Source organism: Lynx rufus, unplaced genomic scaffold, assembly GCF_022079265.1.
Source record: "Lynx rufus isolate CCGP_SWC_20201006 ecotype Redwood Valley unplaced genomic scaffold, mLynRuf1.p SCAF_3, whole genome shotgun sequence".
Classification (NCBI taxonomy): domain Eukaryota; kingdom Metazoa; phylum Chordata; class Mammalia; order Carnivora; family Felidae; genus Lynx; species Lynx rufus.
This window is the reverse complement of record NW_025814845.1, coordinates 68,000,047-68,019,821: the sequence shown is the minus strand read 5'-3', so window position 1 is coordinate 68,019,821 and position 19,775 is coordinate 68,000,047.

The following is a 19,775-nucleotide window of genomic DNA, read 5'->3' as shown; positions in this document are numbered from 1 at the left end:
CTTTTGTTTCTTTGTTACTTCATACCCTCGGCAGAAATAAAGATCTACCAACTCAAAACCTGATTTGTAATCCTCCTACTGTATATATACTACATTTTTAGGCAGTCAAATGTTGTTATATATCTGTTACCAGTACATTGTTTTCTGTATCACATAGAGGCTGACTCCATGTAGAGGCTGAATCACTGAGGAAAATAGCAACAATGATACAGATGGTGAATATTAATATTGATATTCACTGAGCTCCTGCTATGACCAGAGTGCTGTTCAAAGGACTTTTCACTTTAGGTCTTAGTTTATTTAAGCCTCACTATAACCTATGAGACAGGTAGTATTACTATTATTCTATTTACTATTGTCTAGATGAGGGAATGGAGACACAGACACTGTGGAAGACAATCTTGAGAAGTGTTGCTGAAACAGAGGGAAAGGACAATGAAATGATGATAGTGCAGCTGATAAGTATGGAAACCAGGGAACATATCTCCAACCAAACATGGAATGGAAATCATTCAGAGAAGTAAATGCAAAGAATTGAAGTGAAAGCAATTGCCTTTCTGAGGTAGTGAATGGGCTGAGCACACACAGTTCTGCTAAGGAAGAGAAGAGACAGCTGAGCAAAGTCGCTAAGAGGTAGTCTTTCCAGATTGAAGTTCTTTCTCTACCACAAGTTGGGGTTACCTTGGGTGAATTACTTAATTCTTCTAAACCTCTATTTCTTCATTAGTAAAGTGGAGATAACCATGATAGTATGTTCTTAGTATGGTTTTTATAAGGACTAAGTGAGTTTTACATGTAAAAAATGGTACATAAAACTATGACATACAGTAAGTGCTTAATACGTGATAGCTATTTTTATCATTATCATTATTATTATTGTTATTATTAAATGGGTAAAAAGAAAGGGGAGGAGAATTCATGGTTAAATAATTGGGGAGATTCTAATTAATTGGAATTGTTTATTGTATGTTTTCTCATAGCATTTAATATGCTTACCTAGATTGTAAAACTTCAAGTGGGGAATTCTCAGATTTATTTGACCATAAAACCTCCTGGCTTTTTTTTTTTTTTTTTTTTCTCATCGACTATAAATAATGTCTTGTGGGACTTTGGTGTTCTACAGATCAGAGTCTAGGAAATGTTCTTTATTTCACACACAGTGTACAGGATAATAGAAAAACAGATGTGATGCCTTGCACTGCAAACTACTAACCATCAAATAAAGTGCTTTCAGCTTTACAAAACATCATGAATATACTTCTTTCTCCATTGTACAAAACTATGTATCTAGGCACTCACACCTTATGATCACTCAATCTTGTCAATGTCATCATTGAAAGTTTTCTGACATTTTCATAGAATGTTGTAAAAAATGAGTTAAAATTGACATAGCTCCAACCTTTGGGAAGATTTATTTTACCATATTGTAATTCCTTCCAAGTGTTTTGTAGTTCATTGCCTATTGTGTCATAGGAACACTATTCTCTTGTGTGTTGTCATTACGTTTCTCTAGTGCTCCTTACCCTGGTATTGAAGTAATACTGAATTAACATTAAAAAAAAAAATTCAGAAGTTCTGTTTAATCCCCCTCCCCAACCTGACCCACCACCAGCACTTCTCTTAGATTATATTAATTAGTTTTTGGCTTACTTAGTGTTTCTGTGTCTGATGGCATATCCTACATGGCTTTCCACATCTGGGCTTGGCATTATTCAGAGAGAAGTTAACTAGCTTCTCTAGGAATTATTTCCACTATATCCCATTACTACTAAGCTGTGCTGGAGAAATATAATTGGAAATAAAATCTCCTGGATCCCAGTGAATCTTTTCCATATAGAAAAGAATGAAAAAGTTTTATTATTGTATAAAGATTAATCAGATTGAGATGCACATCACATGCAATCTGCTGAGGAGATTGCAATGAGAAAAACATCTCACCTTTTATTACTGTGAGGTAGGCAGATACAATTCATTGCATTCATGCTAATTGTCAACTGAAAGAAAAGGAATAAAATTTCTTGTATCTTATTTCTTAATTAAAGTATAATTGACATCTAACAATATATTGGTTTTAGGTGTACAACGTAATGATTTGTATTTGTATACATTGTGAATAAATGATCACCGGAATAAGTCTAGTTACTGTCTGGCACCATATAGAGTTACAATTTTTTTTTTTTTCTTATGATGAGAACTTTCAAGATCTGCTCTCTTAGGAACTTTGAAATATGCAATACGATATTATAGACTATAGTCGCCATGCTGTACATTACATCCCCATAACATTTATTGTATAACTGGAAGTTTGTACCTCGACTCCTTGTATCTCCCTTCCCCTCCCCAACTCCTTGTATCTTGATGACAAGCAGGAAGTAACATCATGAGGCCAAGCACCTAGGTTTAAATTCCCAGAGGCAGGGAAAGGAGAGCCATCCACCCTCCTATAAGTTCACACTTCAAAGAAATCTCTCTGAAGCCTCCAAGAAATGCATTCCTGGAATGCAGAACTGGCTTGATTCTTATCAATCTTTTAAAAAGATTTATATACATATCAAAAAGACTGAGAAAGCATTTAGAATGTCAAGTTTTCTAAGGTAAATGCTAAGGGGAGGGGGAGGAGTACTCTTCCCTTTTGGCATTAGGGAAAAGTTAAGTGTTTTTTTAGATGTATATTAACCTCACAATTTTCCATTTTTGTTTCTATTTTATAGTTGCACTATAGTTTTTTAATTATCCCCATTTCTGTTTCTCCTCTTTCTGAGCAGTTTGCAGTTGTATAAATATCCAGCAAGTCCATAGTAAAATATAAAATCAAGCAGTTACCAGAATTATAATAGGATGAATTTTAAAAACTAAAACAAGGCTCACCTTGAGGGAATATCTTTAAATATATCACATTAATGCTATTATTCTTCATTAGAATTCTTGATTTTTGATTAGCAGCGCATAATATCCTCATTGTATATTACATTCACAAACTCTAGTGGAGATTTTTTGCTTGTGCTTTCAATTAGCTCTTTGAGTATTATTTTGTAGTTTCTTATGAAATCTTATCCAACCCAAGCCCGTAATCTAATAATCTAAATTTTTAATTAGGAGCTTTTCTTATAAGGCCCAATGAATTTCTCCTGAGTTCTCATCAATCATATAAGTAGCATTGCATTTACATGGTAATCTAGGGCCTTCAGTAATCATTCCATCTTCCTGAATAATTTTTCCAACATGCAAAACACAAAGATACCCGTGGCTGTTCTCTAATATCAAAGTCTTATTATGAGGCACCCATTGAAGGATATAGATTGAACTTTTTTTTTTTTAATTTTTTTTCAACGTTTATTTATTTTTGGGACAGAGAGAGACAGAGCATGAACGGGGGAGGGGCAGAGAGAGAGAGAGGGAGACACAGAATCGGAAACAGGCTCCAGGCTCCGAGCCATCAGCCCAGAGCCTGACGCGGGGCTCGAACTCCCGGACCGCGAGATCGTGACCTGGCTGAAGTCGGACGCTTAACCGACTGCGCCACCCAGGCGCCCCAAGATTGAACTTTAAGTATTTAAGGTACAATGAGTGGTCTTGAGAACAAAACCAAATTGTGCCATTTTTTGCATCAGTCTGATCAGTAGTTGAATTGTCCATTAAATCTCCATGAATAATGGGCCTCCACCTTTGTTTACTCTTTATACTGGGCCCAGAGAGAACTTGCATGATGAGCAATATTCATGACATGGCTGAAAGACTGTGAGCCCTTCCTCAAGGAGCCTACATTCCAATAGGATTTCCTTTCCCTTTAACTTTATCTCAGACACCAAGTAGAGACACTTCATTCCTTTTCAGTCAAAGTGTAATCTGAGGACAATGCCTTCAGAAGCAAGACTCTGGGATACCTCTTCTCACAGACTTTAGAAATCAGGTCATCGGATACAGCATCAGGGAACACACACATGTTTGTGGCTGCAGATGAAAGAAAGCAACATTCATAAACTTTAGCAGCAAGGCAATTTGTTGGAAGGGCATACGATGGCTCATAGAGCAGCAGGAGCCCTGGAGTTAGTGGGGCATGGGGAAGATGGCTAGCAAGAAAGAGGTAGGCGGCTGAAAGCATAACCTGATTTCCATCTGGGGAGAATTTGGCTGGAGTGCTGGAGCTGGGAACTTTTTGCTTTCTTGGTTCTGCTAATGCTGCCCCTTCACACAATATACTTTCAGAAGTCCAAATTTCAGTCACAAGTGTCTGATCAATTATAGCCACCCTCCAGTAACATCAACTTCATTACAGCAGGAGAGTAAAAGGAGAGAGTGATCCCACTTTGCTTTCTAGAGTGGGAGATGTTAGTCTGCCTACAAACTATTTTTGTACTTCTGTCAAATGGTGCTCACTTTATGCATATGCTATTCTAAGTGCTTTGCATGTATTAATTCATTTATTCTTATAGCAACTCAATGTGGGAGACATTATTTTGTCCATGTGTACCATAAACTAACTGGGCACCAGATGTTAATTTATTTAAGTTTTAAATTTGATTTTTATTTTTTTGGATTTAATTGCCCCAATCGCACAGTAAATGGAAGGGGGAGAATCTGAAGCTAGGCACTCAGGTTGCAGAATGTGTGCCCTTCCTAGTATTGCTCAGCCTTACCAAAGACAAGTGTTTAGAGGTTTAATATAAAGAAAAGGAAAAAAAGAAAGACAGAAAAAGAACATGACAAATCAAATCAACATAACAACAAATCAGCAATCAAATGTTTGATTTGTTTGGTGATAAGAGATATAATTTCTATTTTTCTCTATCTTTTATGTATTATAAATTCATGTTTTTTTAAATGTGTACTTTTGATGTAATGTTAGATTTATAGGAGATTTGCAAAGACAGTACAGTTTCCATATATAGTCTTTACTCAGTTTCCTTAAGGTTTACACTTCACATAACCAAAGAAGAATGAACAAAACAAAAATATTAACAGTGATCCATCACTATTAGACTTTAATCAATTTCCCCAGCTTTTCTACTAATGTCCTTTTTCTGTTCCAAGGTCCAGTCCAGTATCCTACATAGCATTTACTTACCATATATGTCTCTCCCTCCAAATTGTGCCAGTTCCATTGTCTTTGTCTCTTGTGACTTTGATACTTTGAATGAATAATGGTCAAGTATTTTGTAGAACATTCTTCAATTTGAGCTTGTTTGGTGTTTTCTTATGATTAAGTTAAGGTTATGAATTTGGAGGAAGAATGCTTTTTTTAGTGCATTCTGTCAGGGAGTTAGATAATATCAATATGTCGTATTACTAGGATTTTAACATTGATCACTTGGTTAAGGTGGTTCTGTATTATTTTTTAATCATAATTTTCTTTACTTACAAAAATATTGCTAACATTTCTAATATTTAGTAGACTTTATTTTTTATCGCAGGTTTTGTTATATTGCAAAATCTCCAACTCATATGGGTTCCTAGAACCCACATAACCCACTCTTACTCTTCAGGGACCAAATTCTTGTGATTTAGAACGTAATCTGTTCTTAAACCACACATAACTAAATGCTCCATCTGATGTGTAATAAGCTAAGTGAAAGATGAGCAGTCCACTATGTCCATATTTTGGAGGAAACTCTATAGCCAACGGCAATCCTAATTCTGATACAACATGTAGTACCACGCTTGGAAGTTAGTGAATTATAGTCAATTCTATTTAATGAGTACCCAGGCCATTTCTTTTGCTGTTCTTGAAAGCCACATTTGTTAGTAAGGCCTTCAGGCCAATTTGCCTATTAGCTTAGGTTTTATGATACTATGTACAGCTCATTTAAAACAATTCTCCATACATAAAATTGTACATCTGTCTTTTGATATGTGTAAAACCTGCTAAAATAGTGATGCAGACAAATTATTGTTAAAGAGAACCATTTTGCAGTTGTCCCTGTGAAAGCCGCTGATCTTTTGTAATTTGTATGTTTTGCTTATAACTGAACTACATATTTTAAAACCATCATTTTATACTTTCCTATTTCATGTATATACAATAAACATATTTAATGTAATTTGTTATTATTATTTAAATTATTTTTTCCTTATACTAGAGAGCCAATCTGTAAACTGTTAATTTTTTGCAGCTTTAAGAGCAATATTACATGTTGTTTGTGTGTGTTTGTTTCCTCTGCAGAATAAATCAGTCTGCTCTAGATCTCCAACAGACAGTGAAAAATTTTAATGTTTGGTAAGCCATTTGTTAAAATTAAATTTAAATAGGTGATAATGAAGGTGTGGATAAGGATAGAAAAAAAATAAAATTGCATACTCATGGTTAAGTCAGTGTTACAGTTCTAGCAATGCTCTTATATTTATCAACTCGAAACATGGTGATACTGATTATTTAGTACCCCATTCTTGTGCACTTGGCTTTTGCAAAAAGAACTTAGCATTTTAAAAAGTTACCCTCTGAGTAGCCATCTAGTCACATAATCATTAGTTTTTATCTCAATGCTTAGGCACTTTAAAGAGCATCTTAGTAACCTCAGTATTAGATTTAAGTTTGTTATATGATTGTCTTAAAACAATTTTATTAGTTTCTCACTGCTAATATATAGTATGGAACCCTAGAACCCTGGCTTTTGATCTTAACATTAATATATGAGAAATCATAAAAATTAAAAAAAAAACCAGTTTACTTTCCAGAATATACTACAAATGATATGTCTACAAACCAGTTTTTCCTTTTTTTTGTTTTCTTTTTTGTTTGTTTTCAGGTGAGTGTGGGGAAATGGGAGAAACCATTCAACACCAGGGAGTAAGACACAAAATTAAATATTTCTATAGACCCTTTTAGGTTCCTGGACAGATTAAAGAGCGCTTACTCACAGAGAGCACACATTAGTGCTTTGCTGGAGCTGGCACGCACCAGTTTGCAGGAACCAGTTGTTAAATTCTAAGGAGTTTTGTCACCCAGTTGTTAAACATAGCCATTATTAAAATCAAATTGTATAAACTCACAATTAAATACTATTAAAAAAAGGTAATGAAAACTCGAGACTCACCATTTCCTAATTTTTGAATTATGCTCTAGCATTTTTACTATGTTATTTCCCAATTCTGTGTCCAGAGATTTCATGTTGTAGCCTGATAAGCTTATGATTCACATTATGAGTATGCGTTTTCTTAAAGAAAATAAAACTAAATACGGTGGGAGACCATGTGATTTAAAATCACTGTTCTCCTGTTACTACTGACTACCTGTCAGTCACACATACTACCCTCCTGCTCACCTCAGGGTCTCTGAGTTTGCTGCTGTATTCCCTCTGCTTGGGACCCTTCCCCTCCACCGCACATTTGGATATATATTTTTTCCCATCAGAGTTTATATGTCATTCTTTTGGAAAAACCATACCTGATTATCCGATCTAAAATAGGCCACCCTGTCCTGCCTATTCTCTGACATGACACATTTGCTGTTTCTTCACACGGTCTTCATTTTCCTTGAAGCACTCACTACTCATTGAAAGCATATGGTTTATTTGTTCATATGTTTACTGCCTTTCTCTCTTACTATACTATAAACTCCCCAAGGTGAGGAAGCTTCTATTATCTTTGTATTTCTGATTTTTCGATGCCTAAAAGAGGGCCAGACACACAGTAGATGGCCAGTGTATTTTTGTTTATAAAGTGATTTAATATTTGAATAGACCATAGCAGTGAATGTCATCTAACTTAAAATAGGACTTGAGAGATAATTCAAGTAATATTCAGATATGGGATAAAATGAAGTTAGACTACTACCACTTGACAAAAAGAGGCTCTGAAATACTGACATAAGCAATTGCAAAGAAAACACTTCTTTTCGTGGGGGTTGTCATTTATACACATAAAAAGATATTGAACTTTTGCCAAATTTCTTGAGGGGCAATTTGGGAGTAGGTTATGTCAAAATTCTAGTTAGAGATGGGATTTGTACATTACATTAATTATTCTGTACTCATCTGTGGAAAAATCCTTCTCAAGCAACATAATTTACATGAATGAGGGAGAAGGTTTTATTTTAAGGAACAGCAGCATATTCAGATTTTTTTGTGGCAGTCTTCCAGCTACAGAAGCTAGCTGTCAAGAACTACTTTCTTTCCCAGAAGACTTTTGTAAGGGGGAAGCTGAGGCTGCAATTCTATTCCAAGCCAAACTTTGTACAATATGAGCAAATAAAATGCAAAAGAACATTTTTGGTGACTTTGATGAGGGTAGCTATTTCTAATATTGAAGAGCCTAGTCAAGTTTATTGCTGCTTTTTAAAAAGTGTGATCTGGGGATGGATAGATTATCTGTAATACATACAGTACTGAAATGTATGGTTCATAAACTGAGGAGTAAAAGGTAACAAGGATATTGCTTAAAAGGACTAAAGTAGGGTTTGGCAAATCTTTGGGGAAAGAATTTATTTGTTATTTCTTTCATGTATTCCACAGGTAGTTTTTAAGCACTAATTATGTGTCAGGCATTGTTTTAGATGCTAGGAGTACATGAAAGAAAAACTTGCTATCCTTAAACAGTCTAATGGAATAAAAACAGGTAAACAGGTTATTGCAACACAGTGTGATAAGTGGTAGGACAAAAATGTTCAAGGCTTTCTAAGAGCAAATGAAAGAGACAACTAGCCCAGGTGTATGATGTTTGAGAAACTAATCACATGATCATGATTCACCTTGTGGGTTACAAAGTCTCTGACTGATATGCCAAGACTTAATTGAAAACAATGACATACTAACAAATGTTTAAAAACTAGCTCTTCAGAGGAACAAAACCCCCACGTTTGTGGTGTTTGCTCATTTCTGTGTTATAAGTATTTCTACTTTGTTGATTTTAAAGCTACCAGTAGGATGTCACTGAATGTGAAGACAAGAAAGGATGGACATTGTTTGTTCTAAATCTTTTCTGAGCTGGTATGGGCAGGTTGTCTAGTGAGGTGATAGAAGCATCTCTCTGGTTGAAGAGGACAGAATGGAGGCACAGAGACTAGTTAGAGGCTACTTTATTAAACCAGGAAAGAGATGATATGATCTAAGTCATGTTAGTGAAACTTGAGCAATTTGGAAAGGTATTTAATGGGTAAAGAAGCTTTTATAGTAGTGGTTAAGAGTTAAGACCATGGACTCAGAGTCAGACTTTGAATCCAAATCCTGGTGCCACTTAACTAGCACTGTGATGCTAGGCCAGCTTTAAGCCTCTCTGGGTTTCAGCATCTGATTTATAAACTGGTGATTATGTTATCACTCTTATGCGGATCCTGAGGAACTTAACAGAAGACCATGGGGGAGAGGAAGGAAAGAAAAAAGTTAGAGAGGGAGGGAGCCAAACCATAAGAGACTCTTAAAAACTGAGAATAAACTGAGGGTTGATGAGGGGAGGGAGGGAGGGGAAAGTGGGTGATGGGCATTGTGGAGGGCACCTGTTGGGGTTAGCACTGGGTGTTGTATGGAAACCAATTTGACAATAAATTTCATGTTTAAAAAAAACTGGTGATTATGATAATACCAATTAAGGTTGTTAAGGGGAATAAAGTAGTCAATACATATAACCAGTAAATGTTATCTTTAACAATACAGAGGAGATGTTGGTGGTTAATGATTAGTGTGATGGTGTGATGGTAAGCAAGGAAGGAGGAAGAGGAGTCAAGATTGACTTGTGGCTTTCTAGTCTGTTTGAGCAGGTGGATAGAGGTGTAATTTTCATAATCATCCCAGTGGACTAGTAAGGATGAAACCAGAATTGGGTGTGTGAATAGGAGGTAAGAAGTACAGACAGAGCGCATATTAGGGGTTTCCAAACCTGGATGCATTTAAGATCTTTGGGGGGCTTTAAAAAATACAGATTCTATGCCATGCTAGGCTTACTGACTCAAATTCTCCAAGGATAAAACAAAGGTATCTGAATTTTTAGAATGTTCCCAAGGTGATTCTGATGAGGTCAGTTCACAGGAAAGCATGTCTGTACTTTTTAGAGGAATTTTCAAAGAATTTAAGTTTATGAAGGGGGTAATAGGAGATTATGTCGGGAAGACCTTGAAGAATGGAAACATAAGGATCTACATATGTGTAAATTTTGATGGGAAGGAGACAGCAGACATGGTATATTTGAAGTTACAAAAGAAGGAGAATAAGTGACAGAGGAAGCCTCCTGGAAAATGAAATAAATGCAGGTTCAGGATGATAGGAAGATGAATAGATCCTCCAATAACCAAAGGGAATAAGAAGGGATGGGTATAGATCCAGGTGTGTGTGTGTGTGTGTGTGTGTGTGTGTGTGTGTGTGTGTATAGTGCCTTACGGTTAGGGTTAAGTTATGATTTGTAGAAATAATTTGAAAATTTTCCACTTACTGGTTTGATGGTGACTGCTAAATTGTCCTCTGGTACTAATTTTCTTTTTATTCTCATTGGTAATAGAACATCCCTTGCAATGACCTGCCTTGCAGCTAATGTGATTATGTGACTATGTTTGGGCCAATGGGATATGAATGGGATGATGTATATATCTTTTAGTAAAGATACAGTAAGTGGTTTACCCTGGGATTACCCTTTTTCCTTCTACCTGACTGGGAAAAGGCTAAAATGGCATTCAGTCTTGGATGCAGAGATGAAAACCACATGTTTTCATCATGTGAGGGCATGAGCCAAACTTCCCACTTGGGATCCAGTCTATCCTCCTGAGTAGTGCCTAGACTGTTTGCCTATCTGCCTTTGCATGCTATGCCAGAAGAAAATGGGCATTTATCTTATTTAAGTATTGGATTTTAGAGTCTCTGTTATAGCAATTTAGGACTGTACCCTAACTGGTACAGACAGATTCTGCATTCTCTGTGAGTGAGGAGATGAAATTATTTTCTAAGAATTAAGAGTTGGTTGGAAAGGGCATAAGGTTTGAAAGGAATAAAATTAGTTTGAAATCGCTAGTAAATTGGGAATAAGATTATAGAGATAGGTATGAGGAAAACATAGAAACATTGCTTGGTAATCGTGAGGAATAGAAGACCACTGATCATGGAAAAAGGAAACATGATATAAATATGAATTAACAAAATAAACTCAACAAAATAGGGAAAGTGCTAACAGTTTTAATGTAGGCCATACAATTTCTAACAGAAATGCTCACATTTCTCAGACTTATTCTTAAAAACCATTCAGTGATAGTAAAGATAGAACGTACATTTTCACTGTTACTTATTGAAAGGCTATACATATATAGCTTACAGGCTTGCTTGACTTTGAAGTCAAATATACTAGCTGCATTTAATCACCAGATCAAAGATGAATAAAGTGCTAGGATCATCGAAATTAAGTAAGGTGGAAATGCTTTACCCTTATCATGGGAGCTTTCTGAAGAAGATGGCTTTTTAATGAAAACTCAAAATTCATATATCTTTATACCTTGAAAACTAGAGCCCATATTATTCATTATGCATTTCTACTATCGTACATCTTTTTGAGAGATAGTAAAATCATATTTGACTTTAAGATCTTTTAGGCCTGGACAGCTGTAGCGCTATAATCTTTCATACAGTGGTGAAACTTTTTATGGCATTTAATGTTCTTTGGGTCTTCCACACTTGATAAAATGTGATTTTAAGTGTGATGTTTCCAGTTTGGACCATGTAGAATAAAATGTTTGGAATCACTCAATAGAAGTAGACTATATAATTTCCTTATCATAGATTTCACTTTCATTTTACCAGAAAGATTATGTGTATTATTTTAAGTTGTGACCTTCTTTACATTCTAACAATGGAACACCTAGTGACCCTATGTTTTGCACAAAATTAGCTAGAATCTGGTTCCCTAAGTAGTTAAGGGGGTAAAGGTTTTTATATCTCTGCTTATCAGGCAGTGAAATTAGAAGTGATTCTTTAAGAATCCACCATGATCATGGGGTGCCTGGGTGGCTCAGTCAGTTGAGCAACTGACTTCAGCTCAGGTCATGATCTCACCGTTTGTGAGTTTGAGCACCACGTCAGCTCTGTGCTGACAGCTCAGAGCCTGGAGCCTGCTTTGGGTTCTGTGTCTCCCTCTCTCTCTGCCCCTCCCCTACTTATGCTCTGTCTCTCTCTGTCTCAGAAATAAATAAACATTAGAAAAAATTAAAAAAAAAAAAGAATCCACCATGATCAGAATTGTCTATATATTCTGTGAAAAAAAACTGGTGCATGTTCACCCAGTGACCACACAAAATTACAATCATAGGTTTAATTTTCTTTGTTCTAATCTAGATCCCTTGTTTTGGTAAAGTGGGGAAAGTTTATAATGCCAGCAGTTTGGAAGATGGATAAGGTATATTTGTACATGTAAAGCCTTAGAGAAGCTAGAAGTTCACTCGGAAAATGTTTTATTTGGGAGACAAAGCCCTAAGCCAAATTCCTTATTATCCTCATTTAATTGAGAAAAATTGCTTAACCTCAGCCTTTCTGTTGAGTTTGATTGAAGGATAAGTACTAGCTAGAGGTGCACTGCAGTGCTGGATACCTTAAATTATCTTGAGACTGCTGAAGACGGGTTGTATGTATGTAACAGGGGCAGGAACTGTGTGAGGGGACACACTCTTCTCTGTTCTCTTGCCTACTATGCAGATGAACAGAATCTTTAGAGGCTGAACAATAGATGCACACATTGCATGAAGATACTGCCTTGACAGAAAAAGAGAATAGCAAGGGATAAAAAGGAAGTTGGAAAGGAAAGAGAAGGTCTCATCAAGAGACAGACAAAAGGAAAGTCAGGGAAGAGAGTTGAAAGTGAGAGTGGGAAAATCAGAAAATCAATAGGAATGAGGAAAACAAAATAAGATTTTATTTTATTTTTTTTTTTTTTAAATTTTTTTTTTTCAACGTTTATTTATTTTTGGGACAGAGAGAGACAGAGCATGAACGGGGGAGGGGCAGAGAGAGAGGGAGACACAGAATCAGAAACAGGCTCCAGGCTCTGAGCCATCAGCCCAGAGCCCGACGCGGGGCTCGAACTCCCGGACCGCGAGATCGTGACCTGGCTGAAGTCGGACGCCTAACCGACTGCGCCACCCAGGCGCCCCCAAAATAAGATTTTAAAGAAATGGGTTATAAATTAGATTTCATGCAATATTTTTCAAGAGGTAACCTAGGAGTTAGAATTACTTTTAATTACCTCTGATTGTTGCATTTTGTTGCCTTGAATACAACACTTTGCAGCAAATATTTGAGTTTTATGTAAAAATCACAAGAATTATAAATTAGCTCTATAGATTTTGAAATACTTTGGATTACCACTGTGTGAAAATCAGATATGATGAAGACAAAAACTTTTATATAATATTAATATCTGATTGCTAGAAGAGTCAGACTTGGTGACTCTGGGTAATAAGTCAAATTCTCTGGACATCATAAACACAGCTACAAAATTGTATTGGTTTCTCCTAAAATATTTTACTGACCTCATCATTGTGAACCAGTTTATATCTATGCTATGAAAGTACAAATGATGCATATTTACTATCTTCCCTTGGTTTGTTTTATTGACAGGACTTTAGAAAAGGATGAAATGCAAATTGTCGTTTTGAGAATTTTTTGGATTTTGCTAATAGGTGCAGCTTGTATCTTGGCTTTATTAACTGCTCAGAACAATTGCCTTTATTTTAGGCCCTGGGCAAGATAAAATTCTGCATCACACAGCTTTTATTTTCCTTATATTATAGTGGAGTTTGTGGTTTCCCTAAAGCAAGAATAGTGGTATGGACCCCATATTAAACAGAATTTGTAGTTTTCAAAACATTTAAATAGAATAATGAGACTCCATAATTAGATATATTCAAGTGTTAGTTTCACTTGGTTATTTTATTTTGTAGAATTTTAAAAAGCCCTGCAAAATAACATTGTGATATCTTTATTATAAAGAGGGCTGCTGGGATACCTGGGTGGCTCAGTCAGTTGAGCATCCTACTTCAGCTCAGGTCATGATCTCACCGTTCCTGAGTTCAAGCCCCACATCAGGCACTGTGCTGACAGTTCAGAGCCTGGAGCCTGTTTTGGATTCTGTGTCTCCCTCTCTGTCTCTGCTCTTCCCCTGCTTGTGCTTTGTCTGTCTGTCTGACTCTCCCTTTGTCAAAAATAAACATAAAAAAAAAAAAAAGAGGGCTGCATAGACCCTCTGTCCAGGAGGGCAACTGCACAATTTGCAGATGGCTGCTAAAGTGAGAATCAAATCATTTGCCAAAGTTAGTGCATTTCATAAGAGAAGCAGATGATGCAGTTTGCTCCATATGCATGTTTGGCCCCAGGATGTGTGAGACCTCCTAAGCTTGAGCCATCTAGCAAATATCCTCAGAAAATGTGGAATTGAGTCAGAAGCAAATGGCAGAAGTGGTTTGCCTTCCCCAGACCTATGAACATTTTAGCCCACTTCTGTTCAGACTATTCTTGTATAGACATGAGCTACATTAAAAACAGCCTCTACAATAATAAAATAAAAGTGGCAAAATGTAAAAGAAATCATTTTAAATATTGTGTTTTTATGTTTCTCATCCAAAATCTTTGACTTAAAACTTCATAATTAATATAAATATGTGGAAAAAATAAACTTCAAGCTCTAGTTCACACTACAAAGAAATTAATTTAGGATAGATTAGAGACTTAAAAGTATAAGCTAAATCCATAAAACTTCAGGAAAAAAATAAAAAAAATGTATCTTACACTTTAGAGTATGCAACATTTCTTAGGAACCAGAAACTATTAATTATAAAATTAAAAAAATATGGTAAAAATAAGAGGATAAATTCTGCCTATTCAAAAACAGTGCTTGGAAGATGGAAAGGTAAGCCATGTGCTGGGATTAAATATTTGCAATATAGATTCTAACAAAGGACTAGTTCTCAGAAACATACAACATACAACATACAATATAGTGATTCAGTTTCTTTGTATGTTACCCTATGCTGTGCTCACCAGAAGTGTCATCTGTCGCCATACAACACTATTACTATACCATTGACTATATTCCCTGTGCTGTGCTTTTTTTTCTCATAACTAATTCATTCCATAACTGGAAGCCCACTCCCCTTCACCCATTTTGCTCATCCCCCTACTTCCTTCCCTCTGGCAACCATCAGTTTGTTCTCTGTGTTTATAGGTCTGATTCTGCTTTTTGTGTATTTGTTTATTCACTTGTTTTGTTTTTTTAGATTCAATTCCATATGAGTAAAATCATATGGCATTTGTCTTTCTCAGTCTGACTTCCTTCACTCAGCATAATACCCTGTAGTTCCCTCCATGTTGTCGCAAATGGCAGGATCTCATCCTTTTTTATGGCTGCATAGTATTTGTGGGTGTGTGTGAGTGTGTGTGTGTATGTGTACTGCATCTTCCTTTCCATTTGACTATCAACGGACACTTGAGTTGCTTCCATACTTCCATATCTTGGCCATTTTAAATAATGCTGCAATAAACATAGGGGTGCGTATCTCTTTTCAAATTGATGTTTTTGTTTTCTTTGGGTTAATATCCAGTAGTGGCATTATTGGACCATACGTTATTTCTTTTTCTTTTTTTTTTTTTAAGTGTGAGTAGGGGGTGGGGGTAGGAGGGAAGTGAGAGAGAGAGAGAGAGAGAGAGAGAGAGAGAGAGAGAGGGAGGGAGCATCTTAAGCAGACTCCATGCCCCATGCAGAACTGGACATGGAGATAGATCTCATGCCCCTGAGATTGTGACCTGACATGAAATCAAGACTGAACCACCCAGGCACCCTGAGTATATGGTATTTCTACTTTTTATTTTTTGAGGAAACTCCATACTGTTTTCCACAGTGGCTGAACCAATTTACATTCCCACTAACCATATACAAGGGTTTCTTTTTCTCCACATCCTTGCCAACACTTGTTATTTCTTGTCTTCTTTTATTCTAGCCATTCTGACAGGTGTAAGGTGATATCTCATTGTGGTCTTGACTTGCATTTCCCTGATGATTATTGATATTGAGCATCTTTTCATGTATTTGTTGGCTCTCTATGTCCTTGCAAAAATGTCTATTCAGGTCTACTGCCCACTTATTAAGGGATTGTTTATTTGTTTGTTGATGTTGAGTTGTGTGAGTTCTTTACATATTTTGAATATTAACCTCTTATTGGTTATAACATTTGGAAGTACCTTAACCCATTAAGCAGGTTTCCTTTTTGTTTCATCGATGATTTACTTTGCTGTGCAAAAGATTTTTATTTTGATGTAGCCCCAACAGTTTATTTTTAATTTTGTTTTCCTTGCCTTAGGAGACCTATCTAGAAAAATATTGCCATGGCCAGTGTGAGAAAATTTACTGCATGTTCTCTCTTCTAGGATTTTTATGATTTCAGGCCTCACATTTAAGTCTTTAGTCCACTTTATTTTTGTATATAGTGTTAGAAAGTGGTCCAGTTTCATTCTTTTGCATGTAGCTATTCAGTTTTCTCAGCCCCATTTATTCAAGAGACTGTCTTTTCCCCATTGTATATTCTTGCCTCCTTTGTCATAGATTAATTGACCATATATGTATAGGTTTGTTTCTGGACTCTATTCTGTTCTATTGATCTGTCTACTTTTTTGCCACTGTCATACTGTTTTGATTACTACAGCTTTGTGCTATATCTTGAAATCTGGAATTGTGATACCTCTGGCTTTGTTCTTCTTTCTCAAGATTGCTTTGGTTATTTTGGGTCTTTTGTGGTTCCATACAAATTTTAATATAATTTGTTATAGTTCTGTGAAAAACACTGTTGGTATTTTGGTAAGGATTGTATCAAATCTATAGATTGCTTTGGTTTTCAGAATATACGTTTGAAAATTCCTATGAATCAATAATAAAATGACAAATAAGCCAGTTGAAAAAAACTGGGCAAAATATTTGAACAAACATTTGACAAAAGAAGACATTGGAAGGGCCAAAAAGTACTTGAAAGGTAACAACATCAGGGAAATCCAAATTAAAACCACAATGTAATACCATGTTATACCCACAAGAATGTCTACAATTAAAAAGCTGACTGTACCAAATGGTGATATATGAAGGAACTAGACCTTTCACCTATTGCTAAAGAGGACAAAATGGTACCACTGCTTGAGAAAGTAGTTTGGTAGTTACTTAAAAAGTTAACATATACTTACCTATGACCTAGTAATTCCACTCCTAGATCTTTATTTACTCAAGAAAAATGAGAAGTGTATTTCCACAAAAGACTTGTACTTGAATGTTCATAGCAGCTGTATTCACAATTGCTCCCACCGGAAACAACCCCAAAGTTTCAACAACAGGTGAACAAATAAACTAATTGTGGTAATTCATTCAGAGAAATACTACCCACTAATAGAAAAGAATCAATTATTGATGCATGGCACAACATACATGAATCTGAAAAACATCATTCTTAGAAAAATCAGGGGCGCCTGGGTGGCGCAGTCGGTTAAGCGTCCGACTTCAGCCAGGTCACGATCTCGCAGTCCGTGAGTTTGAGCCCCGCGTCAGGCTCTGGGCTGATGGCTCAGAGCCTGGAGCCTGTTTCCGATTCTGTGTCTCCCTCTCTCTCTGCCCCTCGCCCGTTCATGCTCTGTCTCTCTCTGTCCCAAAAATAAATAAACGTTGAAAAAAAAATTAAAAAAAAAAAAAAGAAAAATCAACCAGGCAAACAAAATTATACGTTGCATGACTCCATTTTATAAAGTGCAAGGACAGGCAAAACTAATCTACAGTGATAGAATTCAACCCTGCTTGCTTATGGGGTAGGACGATGATCTAGGAGTGACACAAGGAACTTTCTGGGATGAGGGACATATTCTATGTTTTTGTTAGCTAGTGGTTGCAAGGTGTATTTATGTATCAGAAATCATCAAATTATACACTTAAGGTTTTTGCATTTCACTATCCATTGATTTTATCTCAATTAAAATTTTAACTCTTTATTATTATAGTATATCCTAAATGGTACAGGAAGTGGTTCAAAGGAGTTAAATATAAATAACAGCTTTATCTTAAAAGCAAAAGTAAACAAAAGACATTTGATTTATTTTCTACTGTTTTAGAATATAAACTTTGGGACTTCTTAGTACTGGCCTATCCCTCTGAATTTCATGTGTTTTACACCTATCTGGATTCTAGAAATTTTAAATTAATTTTAATATTCTTCTGCACACACAATTCTAGTTATACTACACTATGACAATATTCTGCCTTCCTAAACTTTTGATAACAATTATAAAATTTACAATGGTAATCTCCACATTTCACTATTACATTCACTCTGACTTTCCTTTACTCTTTTCTCTTTCAGACAAAGTAAGTAAAAATTAGCTCCTAATAATATACTAAAATGTTGAATGTCTGAAGTCAAATTAATCTCTTATTTTCATGTGTCAGGATGCTGAGCAAATTTTGAACTTAAGAGTTCAGATCTTTAGTTGGAATTAGAAATGTTAGAATTTTGCATTCAATTCCCATGCCCAAATGGATGTCATAATAAACTGATTCATGTAATACTTTAAAAATATTTTGTATGTTTTTGAAAAAAATTAAGGTGTTTTAAATTAATACCTGCTTTTTTTTCTTATTTGAAATTGTAGACTCTCTTATAGATAGATGTCATATCTTCAAAATACTTTTCATAGTCTTTGAATTATAATATACACTTATTCAGAAAATAGTCTCAGGATAACATATCTTACTTTAAAAAGTAAATGACTTTAAAATTTTTTAAATTTAGGCCAGTTTACCATAGAAATGTGTTTTAATCAGAATTTTCTTATTAAACATTTTCACTACTATTATACAAGAACCTTGAATATTATATATATGGCCCTAAGGATTGATGACAAATACTGAATTTAGTGTCATGGCAACTTGTATTAGGATGAGATTTAATTACTTTTGTATTTTCTGTATTTTGTTACCTAGGAATTTATTGTTAATCCAACCATGTCTGGGTTTGACTGAGCAGGTAGGAGCAAGGGATATAGTATTTGAAGGGGGAGTTCTTTCCAAATGGGAGTAGACAAAGGGAGGAAAAAAAATATGAATTAATAAATGAAGTTGGCTGCATAGAAGTGAGAGAGTAGATACAGAGATGTGGGGCCTTAGATTACTAAGACAAGATGTACAGACTCAATATGCTCATAGGCACTCAAGCACTTTCTGAATTGAATTATTAAGACCTAGGAATTTAGAGGAAGAACTAAAGGAGTGTAGCGAGGTAGTCATGGTGATAAAAAGGGAAGATTTTAGCTGATGCAATTTAAATTAACTGTAAGAAGAGATTTGAAGCAGTGAGGCTGGCAAAAAGAAATTTGAATTTGTTAAAATGACAAGAACCAAATACATTAAGGTGTTCAGGCATATGTTATAATGACAGAGCAATGTACTCACTCTGTAGCCTAATAGCTTACTCTAATAGACTGGTGGGTTCTAATAATTTATGTAGTTTATGTTTAGGAGGTTTAGAGAGGAACACAGAGAACATCACATTACATTGCAGTAGTTTGTTTACTTTTTATCTCATAGCATAGGAATTACTTTCACCTTTGTATAGCCTTCATAGTTTGAACAGAGAAAAGTGCATTCCAGGCATTTAATAAATGTGAGTAAACATTATGAAGCCAGTAATCAAATCATTACTGTATATGTAACACTGTGTACTATGCACTAGTCTACATACTGGGCACATGATGGAGAACAACATAGAAGTATTCATGCCCCTCAAAGGTATTACATTCTACTGGGGGTGAGAGAATGGGCGAGACAATTATATGTAGTTCATTCATCTGTTTATT